Genomic DNA, 21811 nt, shown 5'->3' with positions numbered 1-21811 from the left:
AGTATTTCTGTCCTCTCTTTAAACCAAGACAAAAGTAAAGTGAGGATGATAGAGAACTTCACATTTGTGATCCAGACGAAAGGACTGCTGTGGATGCAGATAAAAAACACTGCAACACAAAAAGTCTGTTCTTGCTCTGTTTCTCTTTCATATTTCTGCATGCAGTGTGCTCCACTGACTTGGCAACTATTAAAATTCAACTTAAAAAATTTTGCTCTCCCAGAGCTCAATGCATTTGGTGCATTGGTGTGACTTTTAAACCTGCTTTTTTCAGGTTTTCTTGTTTTCAAAAGTACCTCCAGATATGCCAATATTTTTATAAATGTTCCTAAATGAAATCATTGTGCAAGAAAGGTAACAGAAATTTTAGAAGGACTATTATGTATTTCTGAAAAAAGAAACCAATCCCCAAATTAATTCCCTTTTCTCCCAAGACCCATTCTGATCTGGACATCCAGCCTGAATGTAATATGCCTATGGCCTAAGTGAGCCAAATGCACATTGCCTGTAGTGCCCAAGGTACTTAAGCTGTTGTAAGCTCAACTAATATCTGAATGCAAGCCAGCTCAGGATCCTGGAGACTGTAGAAAGAAACCGAAGAACTGTGGACAAACACTTGGCTGGTATTAGAGCAGAGAAACCAAATTATTAGAAAAGCTCCATTGTTACTGCTGAGTTGACATGTGGGAATAAAGAAGTGTGACCTACTGATTTGCTGTGGCAGCTGGAGGTCTGCAAAACCAGGGTGCTTTAATACCAGAGGTGTAATTTTGTTAATTTAGGAGGACATCTTCAAAACACTCACAAAGGAGCTAAACGTCACACCCTGCAAAAAGAGGTAGCATTTCCAAGAGATCAGAGTTAGGGCTAATCGCTTCCCTGTAATTGTCTACCTACCCCCTGGTTGGTGCTACTGCCCTTGCTGGGACCCCCTCAAAGTTGAGAAAGCTGATTAGTTCGAATTTTTAAATCCCTAACAAGTACAAAGAATACATCAGGAGAGTAAGGGTCAGAGTCAGCTGGCACACTGGCTTTATGATATTGGTACCATGTCACTGAAGGCTGACAATGACACAGGTGAAAGGGCAGAGACTCATGGAAAGGATCAGCGAAGGCAATTGTACTACCAGAGAAGTACCAGCAAGTGGGGAGAGGCAATGGTATATTATTACCCTGGATGAAATGCCTGAACCTTGGTCCCACAGTGAGGTTGTCATCTCTGTTGTCAGATTGTGTGGAGCAGCAGCAGAGATCTAGAAATGGTGGAAGAGAAGCAAATGGTGCTTGTGAGTTTGCAGCCGGGGCAAGCAGGCAGGAAGGCATTGAGTCCTTGAGTCATATAGATGCACCTACTGAAATCCTGTTCTGACGCAAGCAAGTGATTTACACCTGAGACAAGCACAAGCTTCTGGGTAATTCTGGTTCAAATCACCTCATGAAAAGACTGTATCAGTTTAATTACCTGATTACTTCAGCTGCAGGTCAAGGAGGTACAAGCAGTTTTGCTACATCCAAAATGCAGCAGAACAACTGCAACAACTTCAGTTCCTCCATCCCACAGCTCTTGTGTGAGTATGATGATGTATGCATGTTTCAGGATGTGATGTGGGGCCCCTTCACCTCTTATGCTACTTTCACCATCAGAAGCAAGAAAAATGTTATTAGCTCAGAGAGGGAGCCTCATCATGTTCATCATAAAGCTTGCTAGTCCTTGTTCTGGACCATAACAGGCAGGTGCAACAGCAGGGCTTGGAGCTAAAGTAAGCACTTCCATACTATATGTCAGCATGCACTTGATCTTTCTGGGCGTATCTACACTGGTGAGTGTGTATTGAGCACAAACCTTGAAATGCCTTGAAGGCCTGATCCTTCATTTTTCCAGGTCTGAACTGTTTCCTTTCAGGCCCTCGCATCTCACAGATTGCACTGGTTTGGAAGGGACTTTATTGATGATCTGGATGAGGGGATTGAGTCCATCATCAGTAAATTTGCAGATGACACCAAGCTGGGAGCAGGTGTTGATCTGTTAGAAGGTAGAAGGGCTCTGCAGAGGGACCTTGACAGGCTGGACAGATGGGAAGAGTCCAGCAGGATGGCATTCAACAAGTCCAAGTGCCGGGTGCAGCACTTCGGCCACAACAACCCCATGCAGAGCTACAGGCTGGGGTCAGAGTGGCTGGAGAGCAGCCAGGTGGAAAGGGACCTGGGGGTACTGGTTGACAGGCGCCTGAACATGAGCCAGCAGTGTGCCCAGGTGGCCAAGAGAGCCAATGGCATCCTGGCCTGCATCAGGCATAGTGTGGCCAGCAGGAGCAGGGAGGTCATTGTACCCCTGTGCACAGCACTGGTTAGGCCACACCTTGAGTACTGTGTCCAGTTCTGGGCCCCTCAGTTTAGGAAAGATGTTGAATTGCTGGAGCATGTCCAGAGAAGGGCAACGAGGCTGGTGAGAGGCCTTGAGCACAAGCCCTATGAGGAGAGGCTGAGGGAGCTGGGACTGTTTAGCCTGGGGAAGAGAAGGCTCAGGGGAGACCTCATTGCTGTCTACAACTACCTGAAGGGAGGTTGTAGCCAGGAGGGGATTGGTCTCTTCTCCCAGGCACCCAGCACCAGAACAAGAGGACACAGTCTCAAGCTGCGCCAGGGGAGGTTTAGGCTGGAGGTGAGGAGAAAGTTCTTCACAGAGAGAGTGGTTGGCCATTGGAATGTGCTGCCCAGAGAGGTGGTGGAGTCACCATCCCTGGAGGTGTTCAGGAGGGGATTGGACGTGGCACTTGGTGCCATGGTTTAGATAGGCATGAGGTGTAGGGTGACAGGTTGGACTCGATGATCCTTGAGGTCTCTTCCAGCCTTCTTGATTCTTGATTCTTGACTCTCAAAGGTCATCTTGTCCTTTCCCCCTGAGTGAGCAGGGACACCTCCAAGTAGACTAGGCTGCCCATGGCTGTATCAAATCTCATCTTGAATGTCTCCTGGGACTGGGCCTCAACCACATCCCTGGGCAACCTCTTTCAGTATATAGACAGTATATAAAGAACTTCCTCATTTTGTCCACACTGAATCTACCCTGCTCCAATTCAAAACCATTGTCCCTCGTCCTACCACTACAAGCTCTTCTAAACAGTCCTTCGCCAGCCTTCCTGTACATCCCCTTCAGATAGTGAAATGCAACTACAAGGTCTCCCTGGAGCCTTCTTATCTCCAGGCTTCACAGCCCCAATTCCTTCAGTCTGTCTTCATAGGAGAGGTGCTCCAGCCCTCTGATCATCTTTGTGGACCTCCTCTGGACCAGCTCCAGCAGTTCCATATCCCTCGTGTGTTGGCGGTCCCAAAGCTGGACACAGTACTCGCAGTGAGGTCTCATCAGAGCCGAGTAAAGTGGCAGAATCATCTCTCTCATCTGCTGGCCCTGCTTCTTTTGGTGCAGCCAAGGATGTGATTTGCCTTCTGGGCTGCAAGTGTACATTGTTGTCTCATCCATCAGTACCCCCGGTCCTCTTCTGCAGGGCTGCTCTCAATCTCATCATCCCCAGCCTGTACTGATATCAAGGACTGCCCAAACCAAAGTGCAGGACCTTGCACTTAGCCTTACTGAAACCCCTGAGGTTCTCCTCAGCCCACCTCTCCAGCCTGTGCAGGTCCCTCTGGCATCCCGTCCTTCAGTCTTATCAACTGCACCACTCAGTTTGGTATCATCTGCAAACCCACTGAGGGTGCACTCAGTCTCATTGTCTATATAACTAACCATAATGGTTTTAGTTCAAGAGCAAAAAATCCTCTCTTACTTGCCCCCTTCCTTCTCTTGCTTCCTCCCACCCCTCTTATAAAGACACAGAAAAGGGAGGGGGAAAAAAAAGGCAGAGAGAGTTTTCTCAGTTGATTTACATAGAATATTTTACTCCCCCACTACAAAAAGATCAGATTACAGATATATAGATATATATACACACACACACATATATATATGTATGTATGTATATATATATATATGTATATGTATATAAAACAGAAAGAGAAGGAAAGGAAAAATACCATCTGGATCCTGAAACAAACAAGAATGCACCTGCACACTCAAGATTCAGAAAAGCGAGACAGCAGCCGAGAATCTTCTGTCCATGATGGTAATGCCCTACAGTCGCAAAACATCATAAATTCGCGATTCTGATAGTGGGGAATATGAACTGGTTTCAAACCACTACACTGATGAAGATATTTAACAGCACTAGTCCCAGTACAGACCCCTGAGGGACACCACTTGTTACCTGACTTCATCTGGACATCTCTGTTTCTTCTGTGTGTAAATCGTGCTGGTATGGAATAAGAATATTCCCAAGAAATAGACATCTCTCCAGGTCATGCATCTAAGATCCAAAGCTTTCCCAACCCTGCAGCTGCACCATTGTGCCTGAGTTCCCAGGGCTTCAATGAGGACACCTGCCTGATAGAGTATGGAGCTCATGAGTCAGGACAGGCTTTACAGCTCTGGGATGAAGAAGGTTGGTATGATTGCAGTCAAGGACACTGGAAAGATTCTGATTTGGGGGAAACAGAAATCCAAGGTGAGACAAAAATATTTTCTTCTTCTCTAAATCAGTTGTACATAGACTTGTCTAGGATGTCCTCAGTTATCTTACCTCATACCTGTCTTTGAATTAAAATAGTTTGCTGAAGTAATTGCTATTGTGTAGTGGGAAATATAATTTCTCATTAAAATACTACAGAAACTATTTTATGTGCAGCCTGCAATAAAACATAGATATGGATCCATAGGTCACACATATGTTACACTAAAATCTGGCTTTAGTAGTAAACTATGCAGCTCTTACATGCTGTTTCTTTAAATCTAGCCCAGTATTCATAGTAGGATTGCAAAGAGCTTTGAATGCTGACTGTTCAGAGTAAATGATTCAGGGTTCCTAGGACAGTCTGTAAGGGGCATGTATGTAGAGCTACTCAATCTCTAGCTCTGATTGGAAGAGCATATGAAGTCATAAAATATCAAATGGAAGCATTAATTTGGAGACAAATAAAAGTGAGACATTTTTATTTGAATTTTATTTGTCTTAAAGTCACAGAGTGATAAGTAAAATTATTATAACAAATAATGGGGTGATTCTTATTAGGAGATTCAGATCGAGGCTTACTGATTTCTCTCTGTATGCAAATAATGAATCTTTTGCCTTTTACAAAATAATGATTTTTTTCTAACCCAAGTGCTGATACCTGCAGCTAAACCTGTGCTTCAACACACTCTTCTGACACAAAAAGCACTCATAATTGCAGTGTAAACTGTAATTTCATATCCTCTTAGAAACCACCCTGATGCAGACGTGACAAGTCATTGAGCTAGTTGGCAGGACGAAGCCTCTCAGTACACTAACACTGCAGGCATGTGACCTGTTTCCCTTCCTCCACATCAATTTGAAGTTGCAAAGGAGTAGCTGCTACCATTTCAGAAACGTGTATAACTCCTTCTTCAGTTCACAGCCGTCTCTATCCCATCTTATTGCGTCAAGGTTTTGACATCACACTTGGACTGCTTTAATGAGTCTGAGGGAATGGGAGCTAAAAATGTAGTGGGAGCCACTGTTTTGCCAGAAACACAGTAGACCATGGGAAGACCTTAGACAGATGGTCCATTAAATGCTTGTCCTTTTTAAGTGTGGGGAATATCACTCACATGGTAAAAAAAACACAGCCTCAGGCCACCCCCACAGCTAGGAAACTGGCAGAGGAAAAGAGTGATACACAATTTCCAAGGTCAAAGTAAGGGAGTTTACAGTGACAGAGGCTGGGGACATGAAGCCTAGAGGACCCTGCAGGACTAAACTCCCTTTGCCTTTTATAGGATGAGCAGAGTTGTGAACCAGGGTGCTGAACCATTACCAGTGATAAGTGTGGTGCTGTGAGGCCACAGAAAACAGTAGATCTTCAGAGGTGCTGTGCTACACTGTGTTACTAACACATTGCTAAATTTACCAAAGGTTGCTGCCTCTATGCCCTGGCATATCCACGAAACATTTCAGTGCAGCTGAAATCAGCATCTCTTATTCCTTTGTTCTTTAGGGATCTCTGTGTGAGTGTGTGATGTCAGCGTGTGTTTTTTGCGGAAATATTCCTCTGAGACCACTGTGGGGTTTTGGGTGTCACTATCACCCTTTTTTCCCCAGTGCCATCCTCCAAATCCCACTGTCCCCTGGTGATGCACTCTGGATGTGGCTGCTTGTTGATAGAGAAAATGTTAATAGGAAAAGTGAAAAACCTCCAATAATAGTAGTGGGTGCTGAGAAGGTAAGTGGTGACAACAGAGAAAGGGTTAGACTTTTTCTCAGACAGTCTCCTTTTTCAGATGTAAAATCAGGACATATAAAAAACAAGGACAAATTGAAAGAAAAATTACCCCCTTGTTTCTCGTTTCACGTTTTCATGTAGGCTGTCTTGTACTGTATCAGCAACATAGACTCCTATTAGAAATATCTGGTTTGAATTTGGAGGGTTATTTTGTGATTTTGAATTTTTTTGCCTTTTCATTTTTCTCCCTTTTGCTTTTGAATTTGTTCCACCCTTTAAGTTTTGTATAGTAATATTTTCTCAGCTTTTGTCTTTTTGCCTGACTCTTCAGACGTCTTTATCTGCATCTCTCTGCTCAGTGTACTGTCTCGCAAAGTAGATCCTTCAGATGACCAACACTGAAGCTTTAGGACTTTCCCTTCCCTTCCCTTCCCTTCCCTTCCCTTCCCTTCCCTTCCCTTCCCTTCCCTTCCCTTCCCTTCCCTTCCCTTCCCTTCCCTTCCCTTCCCTTCCCTTCCCTTCCCTTCCCTTCCCTTCCCTTCCCTTCCCTTCCCTTCCCTTCCCTTCCCTTCCCTTCCCTTCCCTTCCCTTCCCTTCCCTTCCCTTCCCTTCCCTTCCCTTCCCTTCCCTTCCCTTCCCTTCCCTTCCCTTCCCTTCCCTTCCCTTCCCTTCCCTTCCCTTCCCTTCCCTTCCCTTTCCTTCCCTTCCCTTCCCTTCCCTTCCCTTCCCTTACCTTCCCTTCCCTTTTTTTTTCTACCACCTTTTACTGTCTAAAAAACCAGCTGTGGAATAGGGAGAGGCTTTCCCTTCTTCCAAGCACACAGTGACATCTTACTGGTAGGTGGTTTTTCCCTGAATTCTAGAGCTAATGGAGTAATTTCCCTTCCTAGTTACTTTGATGTCTTTCTTCTATCTCCCAGTGAATGAGGCACCTGTGTGGGGCTTATTTGCAGCCAGGCACTTTATCGTAGCCTCTTTCAAGTAATGGATTTGATTTTCATGTTCATTAAGGTTGTTCAATACCTGGTAAAGTGCTGGTTTTAGGACTCTCTAGTCTCCCAGGTTGGTGTAAAAGAGATTCTGGTGCAAGTGAGAATAAATACCAATATTCTCCTTACCTGCTGTTCAAAATGACTCATTACTTACTCTCCCTTGTGAAGCTGGTGCTATCAGTAATGTGAGAGAGGGAGAATGTTCTTGCCACTAAAAACAATGTGCAGTGAATTGGGGGATTTTAGACTTATGTTTGTTAGGTAGTGCATAATGCCCATTAGATAATAATAAAGCTTGAGACCCATTTTAGTCTCTGAAACATGGAAAAATACATCCCTTTTGTAACAGTGCTGGATGATTAATTTGCTTTAGGATTTTTTTTTGTTTGTTTTTGGTATAGCACAGATAGCCCCACCACTCTTGCCTTCACATGGAATTAACCCAAATGCCACATCTGGTTAAAGTGCTCACCAGGCCACTTTCCATCATTCATCAGCAGTGCTGGATAACTAGGGAGATCCTAGTTGACTGAAGGTTAGCAAATGTGATGCCCATCTACAAGAAGGGCCAGAAGGAGGATCCAGGGAACTGTCAGCCGGTCTGTCAGCCGGACCTTAGTGTTGAGGAAGGTTATCAGTCAGATCATCTTGGATTCTATCATATGCTACATATAGGTCAGTGAGGTGATCAGGCTTCGTCAGCATGGGTTTAGGAAAGCCAAGTCCAGTTTGACTAACCTGGTCTCATTCTATGGCAAGGTGACCAGCTTAACTGATCAGGGAAAGGCTGTGAATGTTGTTTACCGGGACTTCAGTAAAAGCCTTTGACAGAGCCTCAGCACTCTCCATGCCCTTTAATGTCTTTATACTGAGGGGATCCAGTATACCCTGAGTAAGTTTGTAGACAATACCAAACTGGATGGGCATGTTGATTTGCTTAAGGGTAAGAAAACTTCACAGAGGGACCTGGACAGGCTAGATCAGTGGGCTGAGGACAACGGTATGAAATTCAACAAACCCAAGTGCCAGGGTGTTTAGCTGAATCACAACAGCCCTGCCCAGTGTTGGGGGAGAATGGCTGGAAAGTTGCCCAGCAGAAGAGGAACCTTGTCACACTGATCAACAGAAGGCTGAATGTCAGCCAACAGTGTGCCCTGGTGACCAGGAAGTCCAACAACATCCTGACTGGTTACACAGATACTGTGGCCAGCAAGAGTAGGAAAGTGATTGTCTCCCTGTACTCAGCACTGGTGAAGCCACACCTTGAATACTATGTTCAGTTTGGAGGCCCTCACTACCAGAAAGACATTGAGGTGCTGGAGCATGTCCAAAAAAGGGCAATGAAGCTGGTAAGAGTCTAGAGCACAAATCTTACAAGGAACAGCTGAGGGAATTGGGGTTGTTTGCTCTAGAGAGGAGGAGCCTGAGGGGAGACCTTCTTGCTCTCTACAAACACCTGAAAGGAGGTTGTAGCAAGGTGAGGAGACATCCCTTCTCCTAAATAACAAGGGATAGGACAAGAGGAAGCGGCCTCAAGCTGCACCAGAGGAGGATTAGATTGGATATTGGGAAAAATGTATTCAAGCTTTGGAATAGGCTTCCCAAGGAGGTGATTGAATCATCATCCCTGAAGGCAGTTAAAAGATGCGTAAATAGTGTGTTTGTAAAAGGTTTACAGTTGCACTCGATGATCATAAAGGTCTTTTCCAACTTAAATTATTGTATGAATCTATATCTTCTAAAAGGTGCAGTTTTCAGTAGCTACACCAAGACACTGAAATTCAACCTGTGCTAAATAGCCACATGTCAGTGTGCTCCTCTTGTAACCAGTTCTGTCTTCACAGAGGGTCTTCTGGAGTTTGCAAAACACTGTGGAAGGTACAGAAATGCTTCAGTAGAGCAATTATGCATTCATTAAGTCTCATAATAGTGGGCCTTATATTTCATTTTTTATTATCTTTAGTTTTAATAAGGTGAAGGCTATAAACTACAGAATTCAGAATGCTTGCAACTTTTCAGTGTTCCTTCAGGCTGTCAGTAAACTTTAAAAGATGTTGGGAGTCACATACTATTCACCTTTTCATTTTCATCTCAGAAATCATGAGTGCTAGAGACATCATTGTTAGTTAAGAGACTGTGGTGGTTTGGGCCTGGCTGGGAGCCAGATGCCCACCAAAGCTGCTCCATCACTCCCTTTCCTCGACGGGCAGGGGAGAAGGAGAATATGACCAGAGTCCTGTGGGTCAAGACAGAAGCAGTTTAATAAAGCAAAAACAAAAGCAAAGGTCAAGCACAGAAGTAAGAGCAAAGAAAAATATTATTCTTGACTTCCGATCAGTAGATGATGGCTGTGCCACTCCCTGTGAAGCAGGGCTTTAATATGTGTAGTGGTTGCTCTTGAGGACAAACATGATCAGCAAATGCCCCCCACTTCTTTCTTTCTCTTATCTTTTACATCTAGGCTGATGTCATGTGGTGTGGAGTATCCTTTCAGTCAGTTTGAGTCAGCTAGCACAGCCATGTCCCTTCCCAAGATCTTGCCCACACCTCAGCCTACTGTTGCAGGGGTGAATGTTGGAAAAGCACAGTCTTGGTGCTGTGTGAACACTGCCCAGCAGTAGCCAAAACTGTGTTGGTGTGTTATCAACACCCTTTCCAGCTACCAATACAGAATGCAGCACTATGAAAGATGCTACAGGAAGAGCTAACTCCATCTCATCCAAACCAAATACAGGCAGATTTTGAAACAGTTCTTCAGAAGTGGGTAAGTCTGACAGGAATTTGTGCAGTGGAAGTAGATTTGCACGTACTTGTTACATACAGGCACACACACAATTTACTGCAAGAGCTCCCGGATTCATTTCAGTTTATGGCGTGACGCAAGGCTTCTATTCTTTGTCCTTTTGATGAAACATTAACACATGTTTTGCACTAGGAGATGAAACAAATTTTTTATTACCTCTTATTTCTGTCTTTTAATTTTTCTACACTGTCATTCAATTGGTTTCTGTTCACAAGTTCAGTTTTTTAATTTGTCCTGTGTGACATAATTATTTTCAAATTACCCGCTCTTTCCCATTTGTCAGCAGTCATTATTCTGCTGCTTTTCTTTAGCTCATGACAATCACTCTTTTTGTCCATTCTACCCTTCTGTATATAAAAGTAAAGGTCCCTCTTTTGCTGCTCCACAATGTTCAGGGTGGCAGTTTTACCTGCTACTTCACCTTTGACAACAATAGTGGAAGTTTTTCTACTGATTTAAGTTATGAAAAAGGTAATAGAACTAGAGGCAAAAGCCTGATGTCAAGTAATAGTGCAGATGTGGAGTAGTCTTCTCAGTCTTTAATGACTCTTGTCCTTGCTGGACCTATTCCTTCCTTTCACATGTGCACACCAATGATAAATATGTTATGCAGGTGGGGCCCAGTGGAAGCATTCCAGTCTGCTGGCATTAGGCATAAAATTCTGATTTAATTCTATGCCCTTCAGTTGTTTTCTGAAGACACTGTATACTTATCAATAATCAGCTCTACTTCTGTTTGAGAATTATCTCTGTGAGCTTTTGTTGTCATTTTGGGTTTTTTTTTTTTGTTTGTTTTATTTTGAGAGCAGAAAGAAAGAAATGAGAAAAAAGAGAATTATCTTTCTGTTTTCTTTGTACATTATATTCGCCCATTTCTGCTCTGCTTTGCTATTGACCATCCTTGGGGACACAATTCCATGTAAGCCTGCAGGAGCCTGGAGGTTTTTGAAGGGTAGTGTCCTTTTGGCAGCTACAGCTGGAAAACACTGGCAGCCCTAGCCAGGGGGGGGGGGTCCTCCAGCACTCTCTTCAAGTAGCATCTGGACATGCCAGATTTGATGACTTCCATTAGCTTTTCTGTCAGCTGTGCAATTGTCTGTTAACTGTTAAAAAGCTATAAAGGTGGCGTGAACTGCTCTGCCTCCAGTATCTGGTCCACAATGCATGGGGTTTGAGGGATGAGTAGAATCTTAATTCAAAATGAACTGTCCACACAGATTTAAAGTTGCCAAAGAAGTTGTCATGATCTTTTGTGTCAACTTCTGCATAGCCTGGGCTCAAAAGCTGCACCACATAGTGCCTACGCTTAAGCTACAGTCCCATTTAAGTGCAGCTTTTTCTTCTCCTTCTTCCCTTTTCCTCTTCTTTTTCTCCTTTGGAGATGGAAGAAGATACAGGATGAAAAAAATTCCTGTCCTTCATTATTACAAATTCTTATTTGCATGCAAATCAAATGTTTTTTATAGCTTGCATATGAGAGCAAAGATTAGGCACATGCTAAAATTTGAAAACAGATTCCTCTTGACATGTATAAAGTTTGGGGACCTTGGAGGATGTTCTCACTACAAATGTTGTGCCCAGAAAAACGTGGTTCAGGCAAATGTGAAAACTTCCACAACTTTTGTAATTTTAATGTTTTTTGACTAGGACTTCATACAGAGTCATAGAAGGTTAGGGGTTGGAAAACACCTCTAGAGATTGAGTCAAACCACCCTGCCAAAGCACGATCACCTAGGGCAGGCTGCACAGGAAGACATCCAGGTGGGTTTTGAAAGTCTCCAGAGAAGGAGACTCCAAAACCTCTCTGGACAGCTGGCTCCAGTTCTCCATCACTCTCACTATAAAGACGTGTCTCCCGGTATTGGGGAGGAACCTTCTGTGTTCTAGCTTGTACCCAATCTTCCTTGTCCTATCACTGGGCACCACTGAAAAGAGACTGCCACATGCATTTCTTATCAGCATTGTGCACTGGCTGCGGGAATGGGGTTTGCATTTCTACATCTTCTCACACCCTGATAAGGAATATAATTTACCCATAGCTTCATGAAAGTGGAATTAATGTGGTAAGTGTCAAAGTGGGATCCCACTTCTATTGGTTCCCCAGAAAAAGTGTAAGTTGTAAAGGACATGTAGTGCTTTCTATCTAGAACGATCATGCTGGTTCTCCCTTTCAAAATTCTGCTTTTGTCACTAGCACATAAAAACATTTCACACAAACTGGATCTCAACCCTGAAAGAATGAGAGTTTGGCAGTGTGTCCACCGCAGTTCTCCAGTTATTAGGCTGCTTCTGATTTCACTTAGAAGGGGCACTAGTGTCATAAAGCTGATTACATATGAAACAAATTTTTTTGCTGGTTCCATAATGAATGACACAGAGGCTGTTTCCCCTCATGTTTTATCATCTCCCAGGGGGAGATGATAAAAACATTGAAAGCTTATGGGTAAGAGTGAAGGGACATGCAAACATGAATGATGCAGGTGTGGGCATTTATTACAGACCACCAAACTAGGAAGAAGTTGTTGATGAGGCCTTCTACAGGCAGCCGGAAGTAGCCTCAACATCCAGTGCCTTGGTGCTCATGGAAGACTTCAGCCACTCTGATGTTAGTTGGAAAGATCACAGAGCCAAGCAGAAACAGTTCAAAAGGCTTCAGCAGTGCACTGATGACAACTTTCTTCTGCAAGTAGTTGAAAAACCGACAAGGAGGAGTGCAATGCTGGACCTGATATTAACAAATAAAGAAGGACTGCTTGTAGATATTAAAGGGGGTAATCTTGATTGCAGTGACCGTGACATGTTTGAGTTTAATATCAACAGACAATGAAGCAGGGTGATAAATAAAATTTCAACCCTGGATTTTAAAAGGGCCAACTTTTCCTTCTTCAAGATTCTACTTAGAAATATCCAGTGGGCTAGGGCTCTGGAAGGAAGGGGGGCCCAAGAGAGATGGTTAATGTTCAAACATTACCTCCCCCAACCTCAGGAGAAATGTATTCCCTTGAAAAAAAATCAAGTAAGGCAGGCAGAAAACCTGCATGGATAAGCAAGGGGCTCTTAGAAAAAACTGAAAAATAAAAAGGAGGTTTACAATATGTAAAAAAAAGGTCAGGTCAGTTGGGAGGATTATAGAGATACAATCAGAGAATGTAGAGATGCAACAAGGAAAGCCAAGGCCCTCTTGGAACTGAGTCTTGACAGGGGGTGAAAGAGAACAAGAAGAGCTTTTTCAAACACATGAACAAGAAAAGGAAGAGCAGGCAAAAGGCAGGCCCACTGCTGAACAATATGGGAGATATGGTCAGTGATGATGCAGAGATGGCAGAGTTGCTGAATGCCTTCTTTGACTCAATCTTCACTCCTAAGACCAGCCCTCAGGAACCTCAGTCTCTAGAAGCAAGGGAGCAGAACTGGAGGGAGGAGGACATTCCATTGGTCAGTCAGGACTGGATTAGAGATCTCTTGTACCAACTGAAGACAAGCAAGTCCAGGCGCCCCGATGGGACGCATCCAGGAGTGCTGAGAGAGCTGGCAGAGGCTGTTGCTGAGCCTCTCCCCATCATCTTTGAAAAGCCATGGAGAACAGGAGAGGTGCCTGATGACTGGAGCAATCCAAATGTCACTCCAGTCTACAAAAAAGGCAAGAAGGAGGACCCAGGTAACTACAGACCAGCCAGCCTCACCTTCATCCCTGGAAAGATGATGGAGCAGCTCATCCTGGAGGTCATCTCTAACCACATGGAAGACAAGAAGGTTATCAGGAGTAGCTAATATGGATTTGCCAAGGGGAGATCCTGCCTGACTACTCTGATAGCCTTCTATGAAACCATGACCCAATGGGTAGATGAGGGAAGAGCAGTGGATGTCATATGTCTTGACTTCAGTAAGGCTTTTGATACTGTCTCATGGAGAAGCTCAGGAAATGTGGCATGGATGGTTGGTCAGTGAGGCGGATTGCAAACTGGCTTGACAATGAAATTCAGAGGGTTGTCATCAGTGGCAGAGAGTCGACTTGGAGGCCTGTGGCCAGTGGTGTTCCCCAGGGGTGAGTACTGGGTCCAGTTTTGTTCAATATCTTTATCTGGATGAGGCAAGTTCAATGATAATACAAAACTGGGGATCATGTGTGACTAACACCCTGTCAGGCTGTGCAGTCATCCAACAAGACCTTGACAGGCTGGAGAGCTGGGTGCAGACAAACTTCATGAAGTTTAATAAGGACAAGTGCAGGGTCCTGCATCTGGGGAGGAATAACAATGTTCACCAGTACAGGTTAGAGGCTGCCCTGCTGGAAAGCAGCTCCACAGAAAAAGACCTTGCAGTGCTGGTGGACAGCAAGTTCTCCACGGAACAAGAATGTGCTCTTGTGGCCAAGAGAGCCAATGGGATCCTGGGGTGTATCAAGCAAGGTGTGTCCAGCAGGTCTAGGGAAGTTCTTCTACCTCTCTGCTCTGCCCTTGTGAGATCACACCTGGAATACTGTGTCCAGTTTTGGGCTCCCCAGTTCAAGAGAGACAGAGACCTGCTGGAGAGAATCCAATGGAGAGCCACGAGGATGCTTAGGGGCCTTGAGCATCTCCCCTATGAAGAGAGACTGAGATCCCTGGGGCTGTTTAGTCTTGAGAAGAGAAAACTGAGAGGGGATCTGATCAATGTGTATAAGTATCTGAGGGGTGGGCGCCAAGTGGAGGGGGCCAGGCTCTTTTCAGTGCTGCACAATAATAAGACAAGGAACAATGGGTTCAAACTTGAACATAGAAGATTTCACCTCAACATGAGGAGAAACTTCTTTACAATAAGAGTGACAGAGTACTGGAACAGGCTGCCCAAGGGGGTTGTGGAGTCTCCTTCTCTGGAGACTTTCAAACCCACCTGGATGCATTCCTGTGTGCACCACCCTAGGTGACTCTGCTTTGGCAGGGGGGTTGAACATGATGACCTCTGGACGTCCCTTTCAACCTCTAATGTACTGTGATAACTGTGATACTGTAATCATTTAATGAGTTACTACAGGAGCCGACAGCTTTTAGCACATACGGCCATTAGCTGCCAAGAAATAGCTGACCTCAAGCTTATTATTTATTGGCTGTAAGTGTCAACCAGACAGTTATTACATCAAGTATGAAATAATGTAATTCCCTTTTTATGCATTAAAAAGTTATCTGCTGAACTGCTCATTGCCATGGATACAGCATTGTGCTGGCAGGTGGTGCAAGGCACATCCCAAGGCACTGGCCACAGGAAGGATGCTTCCAGCCCTGCTGTCAGTCCTGTCCTGCTCGCTTGGGAATCGGTGAGCACTGGAAAGTTGCTTCTAACTACTTTCAAAGGTTTTGCTCATTCAGATTCGAACGGTCCTTTTCAAGAAGCATGCCACTCTTTTGCAGTTGCAGCTTCAGACCATGAAAGTGAAAACAAAAAGGAAAGTCCTCATGCTTTTCCTGACCCTGTGAGAAATTATTCTGATTCAAACCAGGGTAAATATAGAAAAAAATCCAAAACACTTTCCACAAGAAGAAAAGTCACCAATTCATTTTGGCAGATTCTGGATTTTATGGGGAGCAATGCAGGGCCTGTACAATCAGCTGCTGTCATCATAGTTTTTGGCCTTTGTATTTCCAGCTCTTTAAAGCAGGTTAGCTTCCTCTGAAGTGATAACTTCCAATGCTTCAGGGTATGTTCCCCTTGAAACTGCAAAGTGAAGACGTTTTTTCCTGATTCAGCATGATTCACAAATAGAACACAGTATTTCAGTATTCCTGTCTAGGGTAAAGGGCTCTTCAAAGGAGAGGCTGAAGAAATCAGGCTGTCTGAACTGAGGTGTGCACAAAGATTGTCCTGTGCAGGGTGCCAATGGCTGGGACATAGAACCACTAACACAGGTAAGAGTGAAGCTAAACAGGAAGTAAGAGCTTTTTTTAAGTGGTTCAAGGATTCTGCAACTGAAGCTTGTAGTAAAATTAAACATTACTGTATGACCTAAAGGTGTGCCCATTACACAGCATTAGTTTTCTCATTAACAAACCTGTCAACAAACCCTCAGTGATACACATTTGAAAAAGTAACCATGTTCCAGTGTAGAGAATGTTGATTATACAGACTTCTGATTAAATAATTCGTATTATACTAAATTTTCCTGAGCTTTTTCTAACACGGATAATAAAGTGTTACTTGATAAAGCAAAAAAAAACCAAAAACCAAAAAAAACCCCAAACCAAACCCCCAAACAACAAAAACTCTTGTATTTCCCTTTAAAGCTTATCAAGTTTATGACATTTTCTCCAGGTCAGAGACAGTGCATGCAAATACCTCTTCTGCCTTTCAGCCAGTGAGTTAAAAATCTAAAATCAATTGCTTCCTTGGAATAATTGCTAATCAAACAGGATGCAAGTAATCCATTTTCATTATTAATATTTCAGTTAAGATTCAGATGTCATATTTTACTTCTTATAATGAGCACAGTAGTACAATAGATGTGTGGAATTTGCAGTCCTTAATATTACTGACAGCTGTAGAACTCCTATTGTGTGCACTAGAGATGGATTAAATGCAAGTACATTTTTCTGGCCAGTAACAGAGTGTAGAGAGATAAATTTGCCATGTATGCCTACTTTATTACATATGCACAAACCTCATTTTCCCATTTGTTACACGGACAAATCTGTTACCTTTTAATCTGCCCATTAATCTATGTTCTTGCTGTTGTATTGCATCTCAGGTACAGAAAGATTATTAATTTGTGAGATCTATTGTACTGACTACACACGTGTGTATGTTCTTGAATGAGGAAAGAAGCATGAAAGGAGCTTCCAGGGCATCTGTGAGACAGGTCTTCACCTCCCATTTGCTGCTCATGTGGTGTTCAACAGCATGCTCTGTCAGCATGGAATGCAGGCTCTGCCACCTTTCTTGTCCCGGAAGCAGTCCTTTGAGAGCAGAAGGCACATTATTTAGTGTATTGGTGGGAGGATGCACTACAGAGGAAGTGCTGAATGTGGATCAGCAGAACCAACTCTGTCTCTGAGGGTTTTCAGAGAGAATTTTTTTTTTCACGTGCATCAAAGTGTAGGTGGAAAAGATAAATGAGGGAAACAAACAAAATTTCATTGTCAGGCACCACAAAGGTGGGAGGGGTATATCCTCTCAAGATGAAGGGATTAATTTTTTAAATCCTTAGTTTCATGGCTTTATATCACTTCTGGGAGGTTTGCTATTCCTTAGTCCCACAAGGCTCATTATTGCATCTGTCCTAATGAAATCTATAGGGTGGAGTCTCAAGTCCCATGTGTAAATACCTAATGGCTACCACCTAAGCACAGGAAGGCACAAACATGAAATGTGAGTGTTTGTGTCTGTGATGAAAATATCCTCCCCTAGCTTGGATGCTGGTTTTCAGTCACATTTCCATGTTTCTCCACAGCATGTGCAGCAAGTCTCTATAGTCCCATCTTTACAAGTGGACCTCTTGTTATAAAAGAAAGTTGCACAAACCCAGAAACACATTCTGAGCTTCACAGATCTCCATTTGCTTAAGATACATGCAACTCACTGGTACTGGCTGGCTGGGGAAGTCCCAGGTGACTGGAGGTTGGCCAATGTGGCGCCCATCCACAAGAAATGCCAAAAGGAGAATCCAGGGAACTCTAGACCTGTCAGCCTGACCTCAGTGCCTGACAAGTTTATTGAGCAGCTTATCCTGAGTTCCATCAAGGAGCTTGTACAAGACGACCAGGGGATCAGGCCCAGCCAACATGGGTTTAGGAAAGGAATGTCCTGCCTAATCAATTTGATCTCATTCTATGTCTGGGTGACCCATCTGGTAGAGTCCACTGGGGAGAGCTGTGGGTGTGGTCTACCTAGACTTCAGCAAAGCCTTTGACACAGTCTGCCACAGCATCCTCCTGGAAAAGCTGACAGCCCATGGCCTGGACGGGTGCACCCTTCACTGGGTTAAAAACTGACTTCATGCAGGGCACAGAGAGTGGTTGTGAATGGTGCAGCGTGCAGCTGGTGTCTGCTGTCCAGTGGTGTCCCCCAGGGATCAGTACTGGGCCCAGTTCTATTCAGCATCTTTACTGATGACTTGGATGAGGGAATCGAGTCTACCATTAGTAAATCTGCAGATTACACCAAGATAGGAGGCAGTATGGATCTGCTGGAAGGTAGGAAGACACTTCAGAGAGACCTGGACAGCCTGGGTCGATGAGCTGAGGCCAACAGGATGAGGTTTAACAAGGCCAAGTGCAGGATCCTACACTTTGTCCACCATAACCCCATGCAGCACTACAGACTGGGGGATGAGTGGCTGGAGAGGAGCCTGGCAGGGAGGGACCTGGAAGCGCTGGTTGACAACAACTGAACATGAGCCAGCAGTGTGCCCAGGTGGCACAGAAGACCAATGGCATCTTGGCTTGTACCAGGCCAGCTAGGCTTGAAGGTGGAGGGGATTAAACACAACAGTACTAAAGATGAACTGAAGGAGGCTGAGGGTGGTAAGCCAGAGATGGGGGTAAAACCAGCAGCCCAGCTGAAATGCAGTTACACTAATTCACTCAGTATGGGTAACAAACAAGAGGACCTGGAAGCCTTGGTACAAGAGGAAAACTGTGATGTTATTGCCATCACAGAAATGTGGTGGGATGACTCTCACCACTGGAACACTGTAATCAATGGCTACAGACTCTTCAGGAGAGACAGGAGAGGGAGAAGGGGTGGAGGAGTGGCCCTGTACATTACAGAGGCTCTGGACATCATAAAAGTAGAGACTAAGGATGATCAGGTCGAGTCCCTGTGGGTAAGAATTGGGGGAAGGGTGACAAGTCTAACATCTTGGTTGGAGTCTGTTATAGACCACCCAACCAGGAAGAAGAGGTTGATTTATTATTCTTCAAGCAGCTGGAGGCTGCCTCAAGATCGCTTGCCCTTGTTCTTGTGGGTGACTTTAACCTGCCAGACATCTGCTAGGAATTGAACACTGCAGAGAAGAGGCAGTCTAGAGGGTTCCTGGAGTGTATGGAGGATAGCTTCTCATCCCAGCTGGTACGTGAGCCTAGCAGGGGTTCAGCCCTGCTCAACTTGCTGTTACAAATGGAGAAAGGCTGGTGGGAGATGTGGTGGTGGGAGGCTGCCTGGGGTCCAGTGACCACGAAATAATTGAGTTTTCAATATATGGTGAAACCAGGAGGGGCAGCACCAAAACCTCCACCCTGGACTTCTGAAGCGCAGACTTTGGCTTATTCAAGGATCTAACTTGGAATGTTCCTTGGGAAATAGCCTTAAAAACAAAGGGGTCCAGGAAGGCTGGACTTACTTCAAGAAAGAACTCCTGAAGGCACAGGAACAGGCTGTGCCCATGTGCTGGAAGAGGAGCCAACGAGGGAGACAGCCGGACTGGATGGGCTTTAGAATTCTTTAATTCTAAAGGAATTAAGGGGAAAAAAGAGGGTGGATCACCTTTGGAAAAAAGGGGAGGTATCCCAGGAAGAATTTAAGGACGTTGCTAGGTCTTGTAGGAAAAAAATTACAGAGGCAAAAGCCCACTTTGGCTACTGCTGTAAAGGAGAATGAAAAATATTTTTATAAATATAGTAATGGCAAAAGAAGAGGCAAGGACAACCTCCACTCCTTATTGGTTGCAGAGGGGAATATTGTAACAAAGGATGAAGAAAAGGCAGAGGTACTTAGCACCTCAGTCTTCAATAGTGGGACAGGCTGTCTTCAGGACAACCAGCCTCCTGAACTGGCAGGTGGAATCAGGGACCAGTATAGTCCCCTTGTAATCCAGGAGGAAGCAGTAAGGGACCTGCTGACCCACTTGGATCCTCACAAGTCCATGGGACCAGATGGGATCCAACCAAGGGTGCTGAGAGAGCTGGCAGATGAGCTGGCCAAGCCTCTCTCCATCATTTATCAGCAGTCCTGGCTCACTGGAGAGGTCCCTGATGACTGGAAGCTGGCCAGTGTGATGCCCATCCACAAGAAGCACCAGATGGAGGAACCTGGAAACTACAGGCCTGTCAGCCTGACCTCAGTGCCAGGCAAGGTTATGGAGTAGATCATCTTGGGGGCAATCACAGCACACCTGCAGGACGGCCAAGGGATCATGCCCAGCCAGCATGGATTCAGGAGGGGCAGGTCCTGCCTGACCAACCTGATCTGCTTTTATGATCAGGTTACCTGCCTGGTGAATGCAGGGCAGGCTGTGGATGTAGTCTGCCTGGACTTCAGCAAAGCCTTTGACACCGTCTGCCACAAGAAGCTCCTGGCAAAGCTGGCAGCTCGTGGCTTGGACAGATTCACTCTGAAATGGGTCAAGAACTGGCTGGAGGGCTGAGCCCAGAGAGTGGTGGTGAACGGTGCCAGATCCAGTTGGTGGCCAGTCGCTAGTGGTGTTCCCCAGGGATCAGTGTTGGGCCCCATCCTGTTCAATATCTTCAATGATGATCTGGATGAGGGAATTGAGTCCATCATCAGTACGTTTGCAGATGACACCAAGTTAGGAGCAGGTATTGATCTGTTGGAGGGTAGAAGGGCCCTGCAGAGGGACCTGGACAGGCTGGATGGGTGGGCAGAGGCCAAGGGGATGAGATTTAACAAGGCTAAGTGCAGGGTTCTACACACTGGCCACAACAACCCCAAGCAGTGCTACAGACTGGGAACAGAGTGGCTGGAGAGCAGCCAGGCAGAAAGGGACCTGGGAGTGCTGGTTGATAGTAGGCTGAACATGAGCCAGCAGTGTGCCCAGGTGGCCAGGAGAGCCAATGGCATCCTGGCATCCTGGCATCATGTATCAGGAATAATGTAGCCAGCAGGACAAGGGAGGTTATTCTTCTCCTGTACTCAGCACTGGTCAGGCCACACCTTGAGTACTGCCCAATGAAAATGGTTCTGCCAGGTTGTGGCCATAAAAGACAGAAGCAAAGGCCTTGTTTCTGGGGGAGCAGTGGCCCTGACTTTCTGCAGGAAGGAGCAGGGAGAGGGGGACCATGGCTGGATACCTTAGGGCCTGTCTGGGTTTGCACTGGACCTGTTTTGGCCCTATCATGACAACTCCCTTCTGCTACCTCCAATCCCACTGGAATGGTTTTTATCACTGTCATGGGTTGAGATGAATCTGCTGGTGAGTATTCAATACCATGCTGCCAACACATTGGTTTTAAATCGAAGTGCTGGCTGGAGCAAAGTATCATGGGGCTTGAAGTTCAGAATGCAACATGAGAGGCTTCCTGTTTCCAGTCGCTGCTTCTGGTTTCTGGTTTTGGGGTGCTGGGATTTTTTGTTGGGCCGGCTGTAAGCTTGGGGGATAGGTGGGATTGTTTTGTGGCTGGCTTCTGCTCCTGCTTTTGCTTTGTTTTTCTGCAAAACAGCCTGTGGTAAATTGTACCATTCTATTAAATTCCTTATCCCAACCCAGGTTTTTTTGTGCTACTTTCCCTCCTGATCCGTGGCAGTGGTAGGGCTTGCTTGAGAGAGCAGGCTGTCTTAAACCAGGACAGTCACATAAATACCCAATATAAGTAGTGTTCAGTGCAGGGTAAATTATACTTTGCATGCAAATGTAAACACAGTATTCCCACAAGAATGAAGATGAGGTATGGGGCAAAGTGGTTCAGTGAGAGGGTCACAGATAAAGGAAACTTTACTGCCCAGTAGGAAATCTTTTCAGATTCAAGAAGCCACGAGGCAGTTAGCAACAGGGACATTTGTCCCCTACCATGGCAGTCAA

Source organism: Indicator indicator, chromosome Z (assembly GCF_027791375.1).
Source record: "Indicator indicator isolate 239-I01 chromosome Z, UM_Iind_1.1, whole genome shotgun sequence".
Classification (NCBI taxonomy): Eukaryota; Metazoa; Chordata; class Aves; order Piciformes; family Indicatoridae; genus Indicator; species Indicator indicator.
The sequence above is the reverse complement of the archived record's forward strand: the minus strand, read 5'-3'. Positions refer to the sequence as shown.